General features: G+C 44.9%; 1 long non-coding RNA gene and 1 pseudogene across 1 annotated transcript; both read left to right on the top strand.

Moving 5' to 3' along the window:
- Positions 1 to 13,445: 13,445 nt before the first annotated feature.
- Positions 13,446 to 14,637, top strand: LOC119402589 (uncharacterized). Its single transcript, XR_005185837.2, has 4 exons — positions 13,446 to 13,515; positions 13,587 to 13,641; positions 13,706 to 13,924; positions 14,070 to 14,637. It is a non-coding gene; the product is annotated as an uncharacterized LOC119402589 (long non-coding RNA).
- A 1,261-nt stretch (positions 14,638 to 15,898) lies between these two features.
- LOC119402524 (uncharacterized) overlaps positions 15,899 to 21,747 on the top strand; it is a 261,537-nt pseudogene continuing 255,688 nt past the window's right edge.

The raw sequence follows: 21,747 nt of genomic DNA, 5'->3' as shown, positions 1-21,747 counted from the left end.
TCCCTTAAACTGTGGCGCGTAGAGCCACACGGGGACGTCTGATGCAAGGTGTTCCCAGTGTTCTTTCTTTTTTTTTTTTTTTCCTTCCACATCACGAGTGGGTACAGAAAAGGGCCACTTTGTCGTGCGCTACTCAAGGGCAGTTTTCAAATTGAAAGAAAATTAGGAGCATTGCGTGATAGAAAACACGCTCACGCTCCTCCGAGATTTGCTTACCACCAGTGGTACATGGTGTATGTAAATAGCTCGCCATTATTTCGCCAGCGCATACATGGCGTGTGGCTGAGTTGTCTAACGCAGCGCGCTGGGGAGCGAGCGGTTGCTGATTCGAATCCGCGGTCGGGTACTTTAGAATATTTTTTTCTGCTTTATTTTTCTTTGTGCCTTTTTTATATATATACATACATGGCATATCCGGTACATGACGGCGTCGGCAAAAATCAGCCGAGTGTGTCCATATAATTGCTATCGCAATAAAAAAACATTAAAACTGAAATACAAAAATTTGTCGATGCCACTGTGGACACAATTCATGTAGCTCAGTACTGCAACAAGAATTACAATTGCTCTCATTACTCGTAATTGCTCCCTAAAGGTTGCAAAGAGATTCAGGTTTTGAGAAAATGCAGAAAAACAACTCGTTTCAAACTGCATGTAGTATAAGAAAATGAAATATTTTTGTTAGATTATTAGTAGCCACCAGGGATATAACCCGCATGCTTACTGCTGTATCTCATGTCATTCAGAAGCAGCATAACATTAGAAGAGCCCATTTTTTTGTGCTTTTTTTTTAGTCGGAATATAGCTTGTTTTGGTGGTATAAATTGCTATTGTGGCCAAAATACGAGGTCCGAGACACGTGGTCAGTACTTGCGGCAATGCGTGTTATGTTTAAAAAAAATGCCATTTTCAAATAATTGACATTTCCATGATTTTGAGTCTTAAAAGATATGTGTTCCTCCATATGTTATTTGTCCTGGGCTAGTATGTAATGTGGTTGCATTCCCAGTTACTTGTCTCGCTTCCGCTGGTTCGACTAGCACTATATGTTGTCAACAGAATTGGCCGTTCTTGAGCAGTGGGCGAGGAAGAAGTGGAATTCAGGTAAAATAGTCATTATATCAGCTCAAGTGTATTTCTTTGCAACTTCAGTAATTTAAAGAAAATTAAGATGCAGCTGATGCTTCTGACAAAGCCACAGTAATTGTTTATAAATGTTTGAAAATTGAGCCAAATACAATGTAATGCCTTTTGATTGCATATGAAACTGGGAATTTTAATTTCATGGTTTTAACTCGTTAAAGGGGGAGTGCTAAAAGGTTAGCTGTGAGAGATACCGCACACGCAACTTGTTCACGCAACCTTGTTGCCAGATTTGTGCACACAACCTGTAACTTCATTTGCAGCTTTGGCAAAGATACTAATAATCCTCCAAATATGCTCCATGTGTCTTAGAAAGTCTCTGAAGCGTTTTTTCTTGTTTTAGTTTACAACTAGCGTAAATCACTCACACGTAGTTAAAATTATCCACCTTGTATCGAGGCAGCTACGGCCAATAAAACGGAACCCTCCTCCGAAGCCGTGCTTTTTCTCCTCAACGTCTTTGTCAAAAAAAGTGTTAATGCGGGCTTGTTGGCGCATACTGAGATTCAAAAGCAGCGCTAAGTTGACACAGAATAGAAGCGACAAGACGGCACTGCCCAACAGCGAGTTTGCCAAGCAGTTGAGGCTAAGTCCCACCTTCCATAATACTCCGCCAGTACACGGCAAGTCATGGAAGTCGTGCTCCAAATTTGTCTAGTTGATCTCTTTGCTACCAGGTGGCACTTCGTACCCAACCATTCTCTTGTTCAAGCGCTAAAAAAGCCAATCAGGTTGGCATGAAATGACATCGCAAAACAATTGCAAAGCGGCTGAAAATGTGGCAGCTCCCACTGTAAGCCTTATAATAATCGACTGTTTGCACAAAGCACTTGCATCTGTGTGTTAATGATCCAGAGGATGCACACTACTGATTTGGTGGGTTTGTAAAAACATGGAACAGTTTTACGGTCCCTCTACAATGCGCCCCACAGTGCGCACGTGCAGTACGTTGGCACTGCTGGGGCTCTTGCCTGTTAGGGCCTGGAGTGTGAGGTCTGCTCGTGTGACATTGCTGCAGTTCAAGTGACAACGGTATTCTACCTGCAGCATTTCGGTTCATTAGCATTTCTTCTTTATGCTAGGAACTGCAAGTTTGCCTTTGTCTGCACCTCTTGGATGTGCCCCTCATGCGAATTGCATTATGCTCACTGTTGCCAAATGGGAGAAGAATGGAAGAAACACGAGCCATAAGGCTCCAAACTTTCATTAAAGCACATGTACAGCTGTGAGCAACGCATGCTGCAAAGATTTTGCAACAAAAGTAGAAAACCTCTTGTGCACCTTTTGAGCCAAGGCAGTGCATCGAGCAATTTCGTTGCCTTTCCACGGTGGTGCTGTAGTTAGCACTGTTTTCTGCAGTACTCTCTTGTAGCTCATTGGTCTTGGCTTTCTAGTAAGTTTGCTGTCACTGACGTTTCTGGGTTAAAACCTAATTTTGGGGAAAAGATAAATGGTGTGTATTGTTTGAAGGTGCACGACCTGGTGCTTTCGAGTCTTTTGTTTCCATGGAGTAAACAAAGGTCTTGTATATATCTGAACCTTAGAAAAAATACTGGCAAGCGTCTAAGTACCTTAGATCCACTTTTGTGTCTGGCAAGTTACTGTGACGTGATGTTCCAACGCCACAGTTACATAGGTAATGTGGAAGCAGCGTTACAATGCCACGTTTTAACACTCGCTCAGCCATGACCACCGTTTGTAGTACTTGTTTCTGTAAACGTTCATCACGTTTGGATAAAGTGGTTTTAGAAACGTTGGCCGGTGACTACATTCTGCGTCATGACGTCGCATAACTTTGTGACTCATTATGGCACAGCCGTAGCTTTGCCTGAGTGACACTTGCTGGGCCGACATTCGTTTCCTTTTTTTCTTCAATTTGGTTGCGTGATGCTCCCTCTTTATTTTTCTTTGTCTCATGAAGCCCAGATTTCACACAAAGATTGATATCACCATTTGTCTGCCTAAAAGGAAGTAATGGTGCTTTTGTTTCTGACACTCCTGTCACGGGCCCGATAGCAGAAATACTCGGCAAATTGGAGAATAATTTTAAATAAGCAAAAAAATTGGACCATCTCCCCGAAGGGAACGCTGATGGGATGCGAAGCAGCAGCGTTGCGCACGGGTGGCGTCACGGGTTGAACGGCGCTAACGCGGGTGCTGCGGTGAGCGCTGGAAGATTCGTTTGAAGCGAAACTCGGTGTAGCGTTTACTGGTGTAAACGTTTGTTTGAAACGCAGACACGGGAGGCAGCTGCGGCGCTCCGGCGGGTGAGGGAAAGAGTGACGTACGCGCGCGCGTGCGAGGGGTGCGTGACGTCAACGCCCAGCTGCGGCGTGACCTACTTGGCACCGCTCCAACACCTGCGCCGAGGGAAGCGCGCTGCCTCGCGTTTGTGCGGACGGACAGCGTTACACAGGCTAGTCAAAGAGCTGCTACGCATCTAAAAGCACAACACCGAAACCCAACCGAGCATATTGTCTTCGCTGACGTATAAGTTGGCAAAAACCAGAAATCATGCAAGGCATGCCGGTCCCGCCAGCGCGTAGTATAAAAGCTGTGAAAGCGGCAAGAGCAGACGTTCAGGAGAAAAGTGACTCCGTCGGAAATATATCTTGTGTGTGACTGACCGTGCCACGTGCACAAGCTCCTCGGAGCTGTCAGAAAATGACAGCTGCGATTCTGACGCATTTGGAGGCCAACGAAATCGCCATTCCATTCCTCTTCGATGAAGAGGAACACCCGTTTAGTTCTTTGCTTGCCTGGTTGCGCATTCCACCGCCAGATGGCGCCACCTGTCCAGGCGGCTCAAGTTTGTGGGGTCGCTATTGAAAAAATGCTAGCGCTGAGAAGTTTGCGGACTGACTAATGCTTCTTAATATTGCTAATATTGCTATGGTAACTGAGTGCATAAGTTTGGCCATAGCGGCGTTCGACATCGCGTTGGTAGGGCCGAAGGAATTTAATATAAGGCAAGTACGAGCCACCTTTCGCACTGTTGTTACTAGATCAGGCTACGTTGTTTCACACGACGCGCTATACATAACTTGCATTGACGTCATCGTGGCCGACATCTTGGGGTACCAGCTGGTTGAGACGCTGCTGCGTGAACTTTAGCTCGAACGCGCGGAGCAATAGCAACCAGATTAGTGCCGTTGCCCCCAATCATCTTTCATACCCAAACCTTCGCTCTTCATTGTGTTCCCCCTTGGCGCGGCTAGCGAACAAAAGAAAGTGGGGAGTGCTCAAAAATAACGCAGGGGCCGAACGACTGGGCGTGCACCTCTGCACTGACACACTCTAATGAGATAAAGAAGTCACGGTGGCCGCCATGTCGGGGTCCCAGCGCAGAGAGAACCTGTCTGTGACGTCACGTGCAAGCTATGTATGGCCCGGTGCAGCGCCTCCTCTATTTTTTAGATGCCCGTCAGTTCGTGCGCCGAACAATAGGAGCTCGCGGGACGCCGCGCTTCGCACGTTTGCCGCGAAGCGGCGCTGCCAGCTGACACTATCGCCGGCCTGTCGTCTGCTCTGGACGAAGGTTCGGTGATGCTCTGACTGTGCCATCTATAGCTTTGAAATTCGTGAACAACCTACAGTTTGTACGCGATAATGTTAATAAGCTCGAGTAGCAGAAAATACGGTGTTTTGTATCTCGCACGCGGCTGTTACGACTGCGACTTTGGGATTGCGCGAGACTTCGCCTTGTGGTCATTCAGCGATTTTATTGTAGCGTGCGTTGGGAAACCGCGTGATGAACTATAACCAAGCTATTGCCCCCCTAACGCAATAATTAGTCTTGTGATCAGCTTTGGGAGATTGCTTATGCATGTTTCATTTCAGCAGTTGCAACAGGCAAGTAATACCTTTTTTCCTCTTTCGATTTTCTTTTTATTTCGTTTTAAGTGCTGAACATGCCCAAAAAAGTTAATATTGCAATTAGCCTAGCTGTCCATTTTAAAAAATTCGGCAGATCCCACGTACCGTGGGAATCGATGTTATGCGAAGCATGCGCGGGATGGTGACTGTGGCGTAATTTTTCGCATTGAGCGAAACGTTACGGAATGACGCAAGAGAAATATGGAAGTGGTATACGTACACTCATATGTTGAAGAGTCGCATATGTATTATATAACTAGTTGTTTACAGTTGCGTAACAATGACAATAGCAGCATGGGTGTTACCAACACCAGACGCATTAATGTAGTGCTTATATTCTTCAATACTGGATAGCGCGAATCCGAACAGGACGAAGAAGGAACAGAGATGCACAGGACATGCGTTACTCGCAATTAACTAAGCTTCATTTAGGAAAGTTGCCCTAGATATATACACAGCCGAGTGGCACGCGCTGACGCGAGTGGCTTGATGAACTTCCTGCAGAGAAGTTCAACAAATTCTTTTCTGTGGGCACGGTCTTCATTCTGACACTTCAGGATAGGGAGGTCCACCAAAACACTTACAGCATGCTCCACACTGGTTTCCAGTGGCTGCACAATTTGTTTCCTATAGTCAAGAACAATGTCCACAAACTTGCTGAGGCTTACATTAACAGTGTTATGAGTTCCATTGTGGGGTACTCGAGTCCACTCCTGTCCTGATATGCGATCAGTCCATGCACAGATGCGTTTCCATTTGGTTTCTCAACTAATTCTATACAGCCCTGGCAGTTTAATTTTTCCGCCATGACTCGGGCTAGGTAGCCTCCAATCAAAGCAAGGGTTGCGATTTCTAGATTGGGAAGCCATTGGTTGGACCTGGTGCAAACTTCTCACAGTTTATTTATGGCTGCCACAGGGAAAAAACTTTTCTCTGGAGTATTGGTGCTCCCAGTGGTAACGCTGGAAACAGCTGTAGGCCGCACAAAACGATGTCGAGTCATTCACATTGCTCTGCAGCGACGAAGAAATAATGCCGGTATTCAGCATTTTCTCGATACCGCAGAGCACAGTTCTCATATTCATGGCATCATTACACCTCGCGGTTCTACGAAGAAAACCAAATAGTTTAGGGTCGCTAGAAAGTTTTCTTGCGAGTTCGAAGATGAACTTTTTTTCAGTCAGCAGAAACCTGATGCACATTACATTTGATGTTGTCGTAAGCACCATGGCAGCATATGTCTCCTTGCTCAAGAAATTGTCAGGGGGAGAAGCAGGAATGGGTGAAGCGACGGGGAGAAGCAGGAATGGGTGACGGCGGCTGCTCACAGTGTCAGCTGGCAGCGCCACCAGCGGCGAATCGAGGTGAATGGGAGAGAGCGACAGGAGAGGGCTCGCGGGGCCAGCGGCACCCTACCTGACGGGCATTGAAAAAATAGAGGAGGCGCTGCCCGGTGGCGTATTATGATTTCCTGGCGCGGCAGAGCACGCGAGAGAGAAAAAAGAGAGAGCGAGGAGGACGCCAGCGGCCCCTCGACGAGCGCTTGCGCGCTATTGGCTCTTCACTTGGGGTCACGTGGCTTGGCTGGCGAGCATGTTTCCGCACGCACGGAGGAGTGTTTACGGCTGTTCCATCGTTCGGAAGCACCCCTCGCCACGCCGAGACGCCGCAGATACGCGCGCCGAGGGCGCCTGCAAGCGGGTTTCGATAGTTTCGATGGGCAACGTGGTTCCGAGTGTCAACGTAAAGTGCCTCCGCGTCGATCTGTGCACGGACGGCGACGCACACGAGTGGATCGCCAGCTACAGTAGGAAAACCAACACGACATGGATCGTCGACAGGGAAACCCGAAATCCAAATAGGCAAGTTCACGTGTTCGTTTCTTTTACAAGTGGCGAATAGGCCCAGTCTAATAATAACATTTGATGATATCGACGCCAATCGAGGAAATGCTAAATGCGAAAGCGCGGAATGCTCGCTCATCGTATCGAAAGGCGCGACGCTGTGTTTTGGACTGAATGCTGCAATGATATTGTGCACTAAAGCCGCAGCTGCAGCATGGAAATGCCGCTGCTGAAGTCCGCAAAACTGTCAACGACTGGTACGGTTAGTGTACTTGAAAGGTTGTTATGAACTGAAACCAAGAGGCCTCTGTTTTCACTGTGAATTTTGGTGATATTGTGTGATTATTTTCCATTTTTGGAAAGCCATGCCTGAAATAGCCGCGTCCATTGAACCATGCTTAACTGCAGAAGATTTTATCACTAACTTTTCCTATTTGCGGCCCTGTCGCCCGTTTGGCTCGTTCAAAAGTTTGAGTGGCAGATCGGATCGCGCCGCAAGCAACACACTGCTGAAGCATTAACCTCCCTAGCATACGGCCATGCAGGCCCGTAGCCAGGAATTTTTTTCGGGGTGCGCCCACTTGCTGAAAACTTTGACTATTTGAGCAAAACGCCTATTTCCGTTATTTATTTTCGGTAAAACACCATATATCATAAAAATTGGGGGGGGGGGGAGGCGGCGGGCCCCCTCCCCTGGCTACGGGCCTGCGGCCATGTAATGTTTGGATTTTCGATAGTCCATTTTCGCGTGTTTACGCCCCCATTTAACATTTCTACATGTCACTGTACGTCCTAGACCACGCGGTCACCCTTAGCGTCGCGCCTTTCGATACGATGAGCGAGCATTTAGCACTTTCGCATTTAGCATTTTCGCAATTGGCGTCGATATCATCAAATGTTATTAGACTGGCCTATTCACCACTTGTAGAAGAAACGAACACGTGAACTTACCTCTTTGGATTTCGGGTTTCCCTGTCGACGATCCATGTCGTGTTGGTTTTCCTACTGTAGCTGGCGATCCACTCGTGTGCGTCGCCGTCGGTGCACAGGTCGACGCGGAGGCACTTCACGTTTGATGGGCAGTTAGAACTTTGGTTTAACTTACGCGTGAACGTCCGCGTGCTCATCGAAACCTGTTCGATGTTACATTGGCTATGAGATCTCCCAAGCAACGCTGGCCGACTGCCGACGATTGGCTGATCACTGGGAAATAGTCGGCAACCGACTTCACTAGCCACCAGGCATCCGAAAAGGGTCGGCCGGAGGAGCGCGGCCAGCTACGTCGGCACTAGATCGGCTGCACGATTCGCGCCACCGTCGGTGGCCGAGTGAACGCCGAGCGCGCCAAACGCTTGTCGGCACTTGGTCGGCTGCACGATTCGCACCACCGTTGGTCGCCGAGTGAACGCCGAGCGCGCCAAACGCTTGTCGGGGCGACAAGTCGGCAACACGTCGTGCCGGCCTTGGTTGCCGGCAGAGGATTCGAACAGCGTGTAGTATTTTAGGGCAGCATAAAATACACTGCAGGAAGTGTAAACAACTCCTACAGTGTGATTTTTTAAACATTACAAAAATCACCTGTGACACACAACATACTTGTGGTCCTTGAGCTGATTACACCAAGTGGTAGAGATTATTTGTGCGAACAATCTAAATACATTATTGACTAAACAAAAATAATAGCGAGCCATTACATTCGTGCATGGTTTCTCCAGGCGTGCGTATCTACTTTCAAAGATTTTTTCGAGACCTAACATTCGCCAAGTGTGCGACAGTATTTATATAAATGGGCGTTAAACTAGGCTTTTGTCGTTGTTCGATGCTTAAAACGGATTTTTACAAAAATAAACGTGACTGAAGCAACAGTGAACCTTCTACCTCAAATTTTATGGCATAAATATTAAATCGTAAGATTTCATTCCAATTATTGCAAACTCAGTGGCTACAGTTAGTCAGTTGCAGTAGGTAAGGCAGTGTAATTTGAAGGTCATAAATGAACTTTATATAGATAGACGATTATTTATTTTGCTTTTTCGTGGAAGTAATGTCACCCGGTTGCATTAAACCGAGCTCACATAATACATTTATGTCATTTCTGAACTAAAACGGCCATTAAAAACCATTCTGTATAATCTAAAAGAAGCATCGTTTGTATACAGGCAACATGAAGCATGAAAATTTTTGCGTGCTGCCCGAGCAGCGCTGCACACCCAAACAGTCTGTGGATAGAAAGACGCAATGAGTAAAAAGTTTTTATCTTTCGCTGACGGATGAGTCAGGCAAGCGGAAATACCATATATGCTATGTGAAAAAAAAAAACTCATCAAAAGGCGTGGCCGCAATGTAAGATTTTAGTACCAATACACGAACAAGAAATATTCTTTCAAGATCTAGAACGAACACATAGCAATGGCGATCCACTGAAGACCCGTGCTGTGGAAAATAAAACGCAGAAGGTGGAAAAGCGCGGGAAAGAAGAGGGTCAGCCTAAAAGGAACCGCTAAAAGGAAGCTAGGGAGGGTGGAGTGAAAAGCACATTTAAAAAAAGAAGCAAAAAAGAAACATATGTGCTACTGCGGCCCGCGCCGCGGAAGGTCCCGGTGGGGAGAGGGAAACTTCTTTTTTTCTTTTTTTCCGCTGTTCTCCGGTTTTCTTTCTCAGCATGGAGCCGCCTCCTCTTTCGAAGAAGCCGCACATCTGCAGGCCCGCCGTCAGGCTTTTGCCGCCAAGATAAGAACATGGGACACATGTCCGAAACAGCACCACTAAAGACGCGTTTGTCAAAATTTACGCGTGTGCGTCTAGGTAGCAACAAATTTTCAATTAAGTTGAAGCGAATTTATCTTTTTTTTATTGTGCAATGTAGTTACACCTTTACCTCCCACAGATAATAAGCTCTGGCTGAAACGAGGGAACTATACAGTTACGACGGGTATGTTCCCCGATATGCCTATTTGAAAAGTTTCTGTTGTCCCATCACTTTGTCAGAGGTCGCCTTGTATATGTTTGTGACATTCATCCTTTTAGCACAACATTTCAAATAAAAATGAACCCTTGTTTTTTAATAAAAGACAAAGCAGGTACACCGTAACCTACATTATAAAGAAGTTAAAATACTGCACAATTAGGATATCACTGCCTCAAGATACGAAATAATGCCAGTCAGAAGTGGCATTGTGGTCATTTTATACGTCTTGAAAATACTAAACAAAAAGATAAGCAAGCGAATATGATGCATGGAAATGCATGAGAAACATTCCGCGGATTTGTCTAATCTTCTTACTCATACGTATAAAAGAATCGCATATAATGGAGCATTTGCGGCGGGTAACGCGCAACGCGCACTGCTGTGCTGTTGGATCAATGTTAATAAAATGTTTACTAGTTCCATTATTCCACAGAATAATAATTATCCATAGGAGCAACATGTGCTTAAAACTGGACGCTGTAGCTTTATATTTCTATGATTCTATGGACGCTGTAGCTTTATATTTCAAGACGCATTAGACAAATGCATAGCTAGTGCCTCGCGGTAATCTGCCGTCGCCGGTGCGTCGCATGCAAAACGAAAAAAAGTAATAAAATTACATTGCTAATAGTAGACGCTTCACGTGCCGTTGACGATGTGTGTGGCTGACTGTCTGCGCAACGTGAGCGTACCGTACGCTTCTACACATATGAGAGCTCAATTATCAAGTCCCTTGCTGACGCACCGCATAGGACCAGGTGCACTGCTCGACACCGTTAGATTGATTTATATATTTGTCCAGCCTTACACCGGCTGCATAGAGTGATGAGGATTTGTCAGCAGAGCTCATCAATCTAACGCCGTTGTTATCGAAAGCAGAGCAAAATAACGCGACGTGGTGAAAAGTATTCGTCTCTGATCGAGTGACAAGTTGAACACTGGTTAATTTTACTTCAAAATTCAACATTTAGGTTTCGAGCTAACAAGCGCGAGAACGTTCGGGCAGTATGTTGAGGAATAAGTCATGTAGTGTAGCTACAAACGCGATGACGTCCTTTGGTCAAACAAGGAAAACAGCAATGACCGCCAACCACAGACGTAAGGGAAACTTCCGGCTAAGGAATAACATCGAGTTTTGCTCTGAACTGACTGAAGTTAAGCTATGAATCGGATGCTGAGTAGACATGCGATGGCCATAATGATGAGCGCATGCATTGACTCAATATGGAAGTTGGAGTTCTTCGGCGTTGTGAAGAATTATTCGATTGGAGACATATCGTTAAAATATTTTTATAACCTTGAGAAATCGCAAGATTTGAACACTCTGGAGATCAATGTATTTGCCATGAGGAAGTACATAACGGATAATAAAGTGCAATCACACTAATTTATCTTTAATGTGACTTTACAATGGTCCATTGTGCTGCGGTATAGAATTGACTGAAATAGTTTGCAAATGGCACGTTGATTGTAACTGACCATATACATTACACCATCTGTTAGTAATAAACTTTATTGAAAATGAATTAATTCAATCTTTCTCCCATCGGAAAGGTTTTGGCTGCTTTATAATGAGCCCAAAAAAATATTAATTTCGTCACACGAATTGTGCGAAATAGAGATCTCGCGGACTATACAACTTTGGCGGAAAATTTCAGATGCGTGTTTCAGGGGCGCGAAAGCTCTAACTGATTATATGAAAAGCTGAATTGCGAAGTGATCTTAAAATCTGGCGTTCTTGTAGCTTATTATACGTCCATTTGTCTAAGAATGATGTCGCATTTGCAGTTCTGCTCCAATCAATAACACCAGCACTAAAGCTATGTTTGCTGTGCCTGTTTTCCCAAATCCAGCCGAATATTTCTGATGTGCACATTAAGTATGTGAATAAGAAAAGGTACAATTACGGAGTTGGTTAGGATGCGGAATTTAAATGTCGAAGTTTTTCACCTGTTTCGCAAGAAACTTCAGAACCTTTAGCGATCGGGCCGCCGAGAATCCTCCGCTGCATTGTCATGAGCACCTTTCAAGCCTTATGATGACCTGTTACGATGAAGCACTTATATGCTCAATGTACAGTGGTACGACATGAATGCTTTTCAAGTGTACTGAGCGTTTACGGTTTCTGCTCGAAGCTCAAGAAAATGTCCACCTTTGCATGCATTAGACGCAAAGCATTTGGTTGAACAACATCAATAAATGGGAATAAATGCGAGTACCGAACAGAAATTTAATTTTGATCGTGATACTATGGCGCGCTAGGCTCTATTAAAATATCGACGATTTTGAACTGTCCATCGAAAATTGTGATCCCCGCCTTTTCTATGAGCTTAGGTGGAACAGCTCGGTACTTCTGGAACGCTAGCACCAGGGGCGTAGGCAGAAATTTTTTTCGAGGGGGGCACCTCCTTGATCTGTAGTGGGGACGAGCAGGCAGACGTGGTCGAGTGTCATTTTCTGCTCTGTATGCTATGGCAAAAAAAAAAAAAATTTCGGGGGGGGGGGGGGGGGGGGGGCACGGGCCCGGGTGTGCCCTAACGTGGCTACGCCCCTGGCTAGCACTGCTCACGCTTTAGCACGGTCGTGAATATAAATATATGACTGATCTGATCGAGCCGCATGACAGAGGGAGGACATCAGATATAATGGTTACATATGTGCGAATATTAAACATTTGGAATATAGAATCGAATATCGTCATACTTGATTAGGTCTTCGGATGCGTTAATACGAATATTTAAAAATATCATCTATGTCCAAATAAACATAAAATTAGCGTAAAATGCGATAATTTTTGCGGTCATAAGCTACACGTCGCTTGCAGAGCCAGAATTCGATACTCCGCACACTCTGAAGAGTTTTAAAATTTGTACCTGATGCTCAGTTTATGGTTTTCATGTTAATTTGTTTTAATGTTAGGGTGCCAACGCTATTTTGTGTCAACAATGAAAACGGTTCAATTCAAATTCGATTTGCTTCTTGGACGCGTTTGCGCTGCCCTAGAATGTTATTTCGCGCCCCCTTTTTTTTTTCTCACCAGACAGAGCTGATAAGCAACACGTGCGTTCCCCCGAAAAAAAAAAGTGGTGAGATGGGATCTTGCGGTTTTTGTTTTGGAGAGAGAGCACGCGCGAAAGCACACACGACATGCCCTCTCCCAGAAAGAAGGACAAGTGCTGAAAGGAGGAACGGAATGTGCGAGGGAGGCGGGACGTGCAAGGGGAGCGCCGGACCCCGGACCTCTCGCGGTTTTTTTTTTTTTGTCACAGCGCTGGGAGGGAAGCAAGCTCTGTGGCGTGCTTGAGTTCCCTTCCCGCCAAAATCGTAGCTCTTTCGAGCGAGGACGTGCTGAAACACACACTAGAGAGGCTAGCCTCTCTACACACACTACAGTGACTGCACAGAGACGGGCATGGGCAAGCAGTGCACTCAGAAGCATTTCGTTTGCCTGGAGGCGCGCGGCCGTCTCCCGCTGCCGAGGATTTGACGCGAACTCGTAAGTGAGATTCTATTTCTTCGGTGTATCGCATGGTGAGTTTTGTCCAGCGACAAAATCAAATTTCATTAGCACAATCGATGCGTCAATCTGGTCGTCCCTTCTAGCTGGCAGATCAGAATTGTTCAGGCGAACGGCGGTTATATTTGTCCGTGGACCCAATTAAGACTTCGTTGACGGGCAAATATGTAAGATTTTCTTGTTTTTTATTTGTGGCATCTTATTGTAAGACCGTGACCTATTTTGCCGTTTTCTCTAGGGAACGCTGCAACAAGGACTGGCTGCGCTGGTCTCGCCAACTGAAAAGAATTCTGGTAAGACGCATGCTTGGTTACAAAAGTCTCACGCAATCGCTTTTCACATTGAATTTGGTCGCAGGTATGCTGTAAATGCCGACTGCACAATATGTGACTGGCCCGCGGCCGCTTTGAAGGTAAGATTGTGTTCTCATTAATCTGTTTATTGTACCATTTGTTTTCCAGTGACATTACGAGCCAACAATGAAAACCTCGATCCACTCTGTTTCCACATATTATCTAGTTTGTGCGCTGTGGAGCTTGAAGCACTTCTCAGAATTTCAGCACACTCGCATTTATTGTAAGTGCAGTGTTTTTCTATTTGTGCAGCGACAAAATTATTTTGTTTGTTGTGTGAATAGAGTTTTAGACGCGACATGACTGTGCAACTGGTCAAGTAAATAGTCTACCTTTCTCACAGTATTATTCATTGTTCTTTCTTTCAGTCTTTCCCGACAGAAGAACAATGCAAGTCTCACATCTCGATGAGGGTGGCGATTTACCGTCTCACATCTCGACGCTAAAACGTCGCATCTGCGTACGTGTTCAGGGCTAAGAGCACGAGAACTGGCCGAAAGAAGGGAGCCGATCCAGCAAGAATGCCGCCCGTCTTATATATATGTCAGCGCTATCATGCAGCGATCACATGGACTGTACGGTTGCGTTGCACAAGGGCTGATGCAAACGCTCCGTGCGAACAATGTTGCATGTAAAATTAGTGCACCTATACAATTGCAAAATAAACATCTAAAGAGAGAAAACTTATATTCACGCGTCTTTCTTTTATTGTGTGTTACGTATTAACACGTTAATTAGTGCAGACCGTTAGAGGCGTTTAATTCCGTCTTACATGTGCACTCTGCCCGTAATTAATTCAGATAGAGTTAAACGCCTCTATAAATTGCCCGTTCACATTAAATACGACACGCACCAACACACCAGAAAAACAACTGATGCGTTTTGTTAGAACACGCACAAAAAATAAGAAAAAAAAAGCAGAGCAATACTAGCGAGAAACGTCCGCAACCGACCTACGGCCGTCGGTAAATCGACGCTTATGTAATGTCGGGCCTTGGTTAACCCGCGAGCGGCATGCACTCGGCATCGTCGGCCACGGTGGACGGGCCTACGTCGGGTTCCGACGCAGGCCCACATGAGGCCAATGTCAATCCCCAAGTCCGGCCCTACGTTGGTTGCCAAGGTTGGGCCAACGACAGTGCAGTTGGCCAGCGACGTCAGGCCGACATTTTGCCAAGGATAAAATGTTGCTTGGGAGCTGGCGTTTATTTCGCACGTAGGCGTACTCGTGTCCAACATGTCACTCGGAAGCACGTTTATTGAAACCCGCTCAACGTGAGATGGGCAAGCGGAACTCGGAACAGGCGCGCGTACTTGAGCGTCCGCCATGTGCGTGGCGCGAATCTGGCGCGTGGCTGGCGTGGCTAGGAGGAGGGTGCTTCCGTACGATGGAACAGCCGTAAACACTACTCCGTGCGTGCGTGCGTTCGTAAACGCTCTCGCGTGCCCAGCCACGTGACCCTAAGAGGAGAACCAATAGCGCGCAAGCGGTCGCGGAGGGGCCGCTGGCGTCCTCCTCGCTCTCTGTTTTTGCCACCCATCGCACGTATATGATCGCACGCGCTACCACAAGGAACTGAAATTCACACGTCCAGCCAACGAAACGCTAGCCGTCACTTCCTTTTTGCCAAAAATGACGTCACGCACACAATGTTGCCGATAGTTATGGGAAGCCAGATGGGGAGAATCAATTTGTAATGAATCTGCGAATCTGTCCAGCTTGTAATTTGGCATAAATAACGGGAACGTGAAAAGGAACCTACCCGGCGAATTTTATTAAGATCCACTAACCTCGAAAAATCGCTGGAGTTGGCCTTGCCTAGCGAGTAGTAGAAAGAAACGAATCTCGAAAGACACGCTTTAACCGCACGGCAATCTGCAAAAGTGGACATAAAACGTCATCATCGCCATGTTTAGAGTTTAAAAACTACTGTTTTGTGCGAATTAGTAAACGCTTAAAACCTTCATTTTTTTAAATTTCGGTAAAAATATTATTGTAAAATTGGATAGATGCTATGAAATCCACTTTAAAATAACCAAGAAAAAAATAAGGCAGTTTTTACTGTTTGCACCAGAGAATACGGAACCCTGGCGGGCGAGGAAAGGAAGGATCTAGAAGGATGCAGATTTTTAACTTCCCGCCCGATAGTTTGGTGGCGCCCCAACAAGTCAGGTACGTCATGGGTACGTATCCTTGCCGACCCCTGCCCTACGCCTGCCCTGCCCTAGCGATCGCTGAGCGCTCGATTTGAACGCTTGGCGTTCTTGAAGCTTGGCTGACGAGAATGGCGCGCACAAGTTTCATCTTTCACTTCTAGCCACCGCATCTATTCATTGATGCAACGTTCTTTTGCCTGCCAGCAAACGACCACACCGAATCGGTACGTAAAGCACTCTTTTGGCCGAGTTGGTTCGTGCATGTTGAGCATAGGTTGGAAAACTTTGCGAAAGGCAAGGGGACGCAGCATGTACCGCCTATGCAGCGGAAAGTTTCCCAGCATATGTTCGAATTGCTAACAACGCATGATTAGCTGAGCACGCCGCATAGACGTGTACAAAGGTTGCGTTTTTAGGGGGAACCGTGGCGCTTATGAAGTTTTCTGCTGCTTTTGTGTGATTGTCTTAAGAGAGTGAATAGAGGCTACATCTTAAGATAATTTGTCGCTGGGCTAGTTGGTTCACAATTCGATACTGCACAGCGCAACTTCGATACGGAACATGTCCTACGTGTGTGTGTGTGTGCGCGCGCGCACGCGCGCGTTCTATGTCTCATACCGAATTTGCACTCTGAAGTTTAGAATATACGCGCTGCGTTTGTGGTGTCATGTTTTCTCATTTGTGTACGTGTTTGCACGCCTTGTCTTTTAACACGAGTACGTGCCAACCAGCTCAGTTCTCTGTTAGTCTAAGACGCTGTAGTGTGTACTTAGTAATGTACTATCTTGTTGTAACACTCCACTCTGTAACGCTACGGCGAGTGTGGGTATTGTAAATAAGTGTTGAAGAACAGGCGAGTAGGCACTGGCATTCCGCAGTTTTTGCATATCAGCGGTTCTACTCCGTGGAACACACCGCCGGCTTGCTATGTAGCGCAGCGGCTTGTTGTGAATACAGTAACACAGAAAGTTGCGTTTTTCGATAAGCATCAGTGCAGAGTCATACAGGGTGGAATAGGTGTTACTTCGCGGTTAGTAAACCGCGAAGTGTCACCTACATGTGCAAATAAATTGTTAACGAGCCAGATTCTATAGTTGCACAAATTGTGTTTTGCCACCTCAAGTTGAATGCTCGCTGGCTTTCGTAAGAAGATTTAGATGTGGCTCGTGTAACTTAGTATTCTCCTTACTCGCGGACTGGCCAGTTGGTGTCCTGTTGCTTGGAATTACGTGTATTTATGTCTTTTGTTCCTAGACACAGCTGATACAGGCTACTATTCTGTGACTCACTCTGGCATCATAGATTTTGCAGCGTCTTCTAGTGCCCACGACCTACTGTACTCCTGACCTGCCCAGATATCGGGGGTCCTATGGGAGCGCGCGTCCCCACTCTCGTTCAACCGCTTGTCGTAGGTGGCGCTTCCTATAACCTGTTCGTCTGCTACTCTGCGACCGTTTGGACGGCGCTGGAGTAAGAACGCCTGTATTATGTGACGAACTGCCGGCATTATGTGACTGTTTCTGCAAACTTAGACCGAGGGTCAAGTAAGCTATTCTGTGCGGTTAAGTATTTACTGCGCACTGGTTGACTAACGTGAGAAGCCGTATACTTGCATAGTGTAGGACGGCTGTGTCCTTTTAAATGCAAAAAAAGTTCGAATTCACTTTCCGTATTTTTATTTCCAAAGTATTTTGCATTTATGAATAATAATTACATGATATGAGCGCTCTGTGCTGGCGGAACATCATCACGAGCGTTAAAGCTGACGTCAGCGAACAGGTGCTGACTAGCGCCACAACGCTCGTAGGTTACATCCCTAGCGGCAGGAGGTATGAACTAGAATGTGGGCGCTGGAGAGGGGACATCTGGGCAGGTCAGGAGTATAGTAGGTCGTGCTAGTGCCTACATATAGTTCCGAAGATTACTCACTTAGGGAGCCCGAGACCTAACGTACCAAGTTGAAGGAAATTTCGTTGAGCTAATGTGGCCAAAATTTGAAAAAACTACGCTTTGAAATCCATGATGTCACATTGGCGTTTATGTGCAGAGAGAGATTTCAGCACAAAATTTAAGAATGAAACACTGACTTTCACCTTCTTTCATATTAACAAACCTATGATGGTGAAATTAACTACAGTAGTGTTTTCAAAGAATAATTTATCAGTTTAAATTGATTCATTTTTTCACTTTAGTGTCGTTGTAAGGGGTCAAGTAGAAACAGACATTATTGCCAACTGTTGACTTCAAAGCTGAACACGTATGCTGAAACCGTTTCAGTGAAGCCATCCTGAGCGAGCATGGACGCTGTGCCAAATGAGGTGCTGCTGCCAATCTTGGCACTTGTGGATGGTGCAAGTCTCGTCAGGTGCAAGCGTGTGTGTAAGCGGTGGCTGGCACTGGTGGAGGCGATCCTGCAACACAGTCGTGTCATTTGGAAAATGATATGCCTGTCAGAAATCGACCTTGACATGCTGCCTGAACTGCTTGGCCATTCCTGTCCAGAGTGAGGCTTTCTACATCAATTGTACTCCGACTTCTGCTTAAAGGCATATGCAGAATTGCTTGCAGATGCAGGTAGAATAGGATGAGAGTGTGTGCAGTAAAGGGCAGAGCCAGAAATTTGTTCAGGGAGTGGGCACCCCTATGTGTATGTTCATGCATGTGTTAGTGTGGGTGCTCGTATAATGTAAAAATTTGGGGGAGGGGGGATTTAGCCCCCCCAAACCACCCCCTTGCTACACCAATGGTGTGCAGATTGTTAATCATAGTGCAATTTATGAAGAGCACCAGTATCCCACTAGCTTTTTTTAGACAACAGAAGCAGTTATGAAATTCCTTGTAAATGTGCACCAGAGTAAAAACAGCATTACACCTGTGACAGCATGTTACTCCTAAAACTAGCACAACTGGTGCAAGTTATCACCTGCTTCAGTAGCTTAATGTCATTGGGCTGTTCAGCTCAAGGTTTAATGGCTACCACATTCAGATGGGGAAGGTATGCAAAAGTGTTTACAAAGTTAAGTTTATGCGCATGATAAAAAAAAATCCTGGATGGTCAAAATAGATCTGGGTTTCTCCAGTATGGCCTGGCTTATTTTTGGAATGGTAATTATCCTGGCTGGCACACTTTGTATATGTAGTGTCGTGTGGTTGTTATGGTGAAGAAGGCCACAGCCAGGGCTGGGCAAAGATACTTTGAAAATGTATCGCAATACGATACAAGATACTCAGGCAAGAAGTATTGAGATACGGATACAAGATACCACAAGACTGACTGTATCCGATACGATACATTCCAATTGTATCTGCAGATACTTCGAATATATATATATATATATATATATATATATATATATATATATATATATATATATATATATATATATATATATATATATATATATAAAATAAATAAAATGTAGCACTAAACACCCATGCACAGAAATGTTTGCTTGAAAATTTATTATTTGGGACCAACTTTGTTTCATTTGAATGAAATATTGTTAGTATCTCAGAAGTTTTCTACTTCTTGCTCAAGGGGGGGGGGGGGGGTATGTTAGTTTTATTCCGAGACAACTTATTGGTGTTGCTTTAGCTGCTTAACATGACAGCTCGTTATACACTTCGTTGATAGAGGTTTTTTTAGGAGCGAAGCTTCTTAGGCCCGCACCCAGCTGTCGCTGTCGAAGCTCCCTGCAACACAGATGCGGCGTCGGGGCAAAAAGACAATGAAACGGCGCGCGTGCTGAAGGCGCACGCGGCGTGAAAAAAAAGGAAACAACAAGGCGTGTTGCGCAAAAAACAAGGCACGTGGCGCAAATAAACAGTTTCTAAACGTACATAGTCGTTTGTGTTCTATTTCTGAGGAGCTTTGCTCATCGGTTGTATTCGTACGCGGAACAACTGGTGATTTTTGCTTGTCGATTTTGTAATTGCTGGGAGCCGCTGCTCTGCTTGCCGACACCTTAGAGGGTTGCCATCTAATCTCAAGGACTTCAATAAGAAGCTTACGCACGATGGTGCAAATACCACTGTGGAGTTCTGCCTTGCCCATTAACATATTACGGTTTTTGCAATACTGGATCACTGGACAGGTGCACACCAGCAAGAACGCTGGTAGCGACATTATTTGCGACGCATCGTGTTTACGTAAAGGACATAAAACTGCAGTGGCTTTTGTATTCTACTTATCTGCTGGTGTAAAGCGTTCATTAGTGATGTACTCAGCAATGTGCAATCTTCTAGCAATTTTTCTTCTACGAGAGAACATGTGTAGCCCAGAAACGTCTCAGACGTATTGTATAGTTGCACAAAGTGCCGCTGGGCACCACCACTATTCACACTATTGCCACTTATGGCTCCGACTACCTGGTGATTAGTAACAGCAAAAGCATATAGGGAAGCCTAAGAAAAGAAAACAAATATATTTAAGTGCCATAGAAAAGCGGTTCTATATCAAACACAGTGAATAAGTATAGAAGCACGATACAGACGACACCCCCAAGACCTAATAATAATTGTTGTGTTTTACGTCCCAAAATCGCGATATGATTATGAGAGATGCCGTAGTGGAGGGCTCTGAAAATTTCGACCCCCTGGGGTTCTGAGACTTAAATACTACAAGCACACGGGCCACCAGCATTTTGCCTCCATCGAAACGGTGCTGCCGGGAGTCATGCACCATTACCACTGCGGTGGGTAACTAGTTATGATAATTAAGCATTTGATCGATCATTAGCACCCATATTTGCACGAACCAATGCTTACAAACACAGTTATTTTTCCAAGACAGTTAGATTGGAATTCACTACCAAAGTAGATTTTCGCAACTGGAGGTTTTGCTACATCAGTGGAAAAATATCTCTTTGCTGTTTAGTGTTCAAATGTAATGTACTCTTATTGTTTTTGTTTCAGACATGCTGTCTCTTTTAGCGTATTGATGAGTGTTTAATGCAATGAACTCCTGCTTTCTTATTCTTGCTCTTATGGTTTACTTGATGTTTCTTTTGCCTCTCTTGCTTGGACCAAAGTGTTAATCCCCAGTATGTTTAAATAAATAAATAAATGTAACATTCCACGACATCCGTGCACAGACCCAAAGCACAATCTCTTTATCCTTCTTCTTTCCCCTGTTATAACTAAATTTGTGCTTCATAATCTCTGCCCACTACAATAAATAAATAAATAAATAAATAAATAAATAAATAAATAGATAAATAAACAAATAAATGTAAGCTCACATAAAATTCAGTGCTCGTGGAAATAGCGTAAAATGGCTCTTTGGGACGCTCATGAGAAAAAACTGAGCATTTAATGTAACAGTGTTTCTCGAATCCCTTTGCTAACATCTTTAAGATGGCTGCTAATAATTTACATTATTATAATGCAGACTCAATTTCGCTATTTTACTAAGTAGTAAGCAGAATTTTTGTTACTGCATACTCCAAGCACGTGCAGATTATTATATATTTGTTCTCAACATCGCCTTGACATAACAGGAAGCTTTAGTGGAATTGAATATAAGTATGACTATGTAAACAGAAGCGGAAATGATGCAAACATTTAAAGGTAAGAATAAAAAAGAGAGCTTACCTTGGCAGCATGTTAAAGACATATTGCACTAAGCAGAGAGGAAAAAAAAAACAATACAAAGAAATAGGTAATGTACGGGATGGGAAAGAACACCTTAGAAAGAATTTGTGCTAACAATCAAGTTGTGATTTTAAAAACTCATTGAATAAAAGAATAAGAGATGGACGCCAAGGTAGGTTCTGTTAAGTAATGCTTCTTTTGTTAGATCCCTCATTGGTACCGGTGGTGCTATAGCTGTTAGAATCTTATTTGCATACATGTCAATCTCATTGCATGCAAGTCAAACTTACATCCACA

This window comes from Rhipicephalus sanguineus, chromosome 8 (assembly GCF_013339695.2).
Source record: "Rhipicephalus sanguineus isolate Rsan-2018 chromosome 8, BIME_Rsan_1.4, whole genome shotgun sequence".
Taxonomy (NCBI): domain Eukaryota; kingdom Metazoa; phylum Arthropoda; class Arachnida; order Ixodida; family Ixodidae; genus Rhipicephalus; species Rhipicephalus sanguineus.
This window is presented reverse-complemented; position numbering and strand designations above follow the sequence as displayed.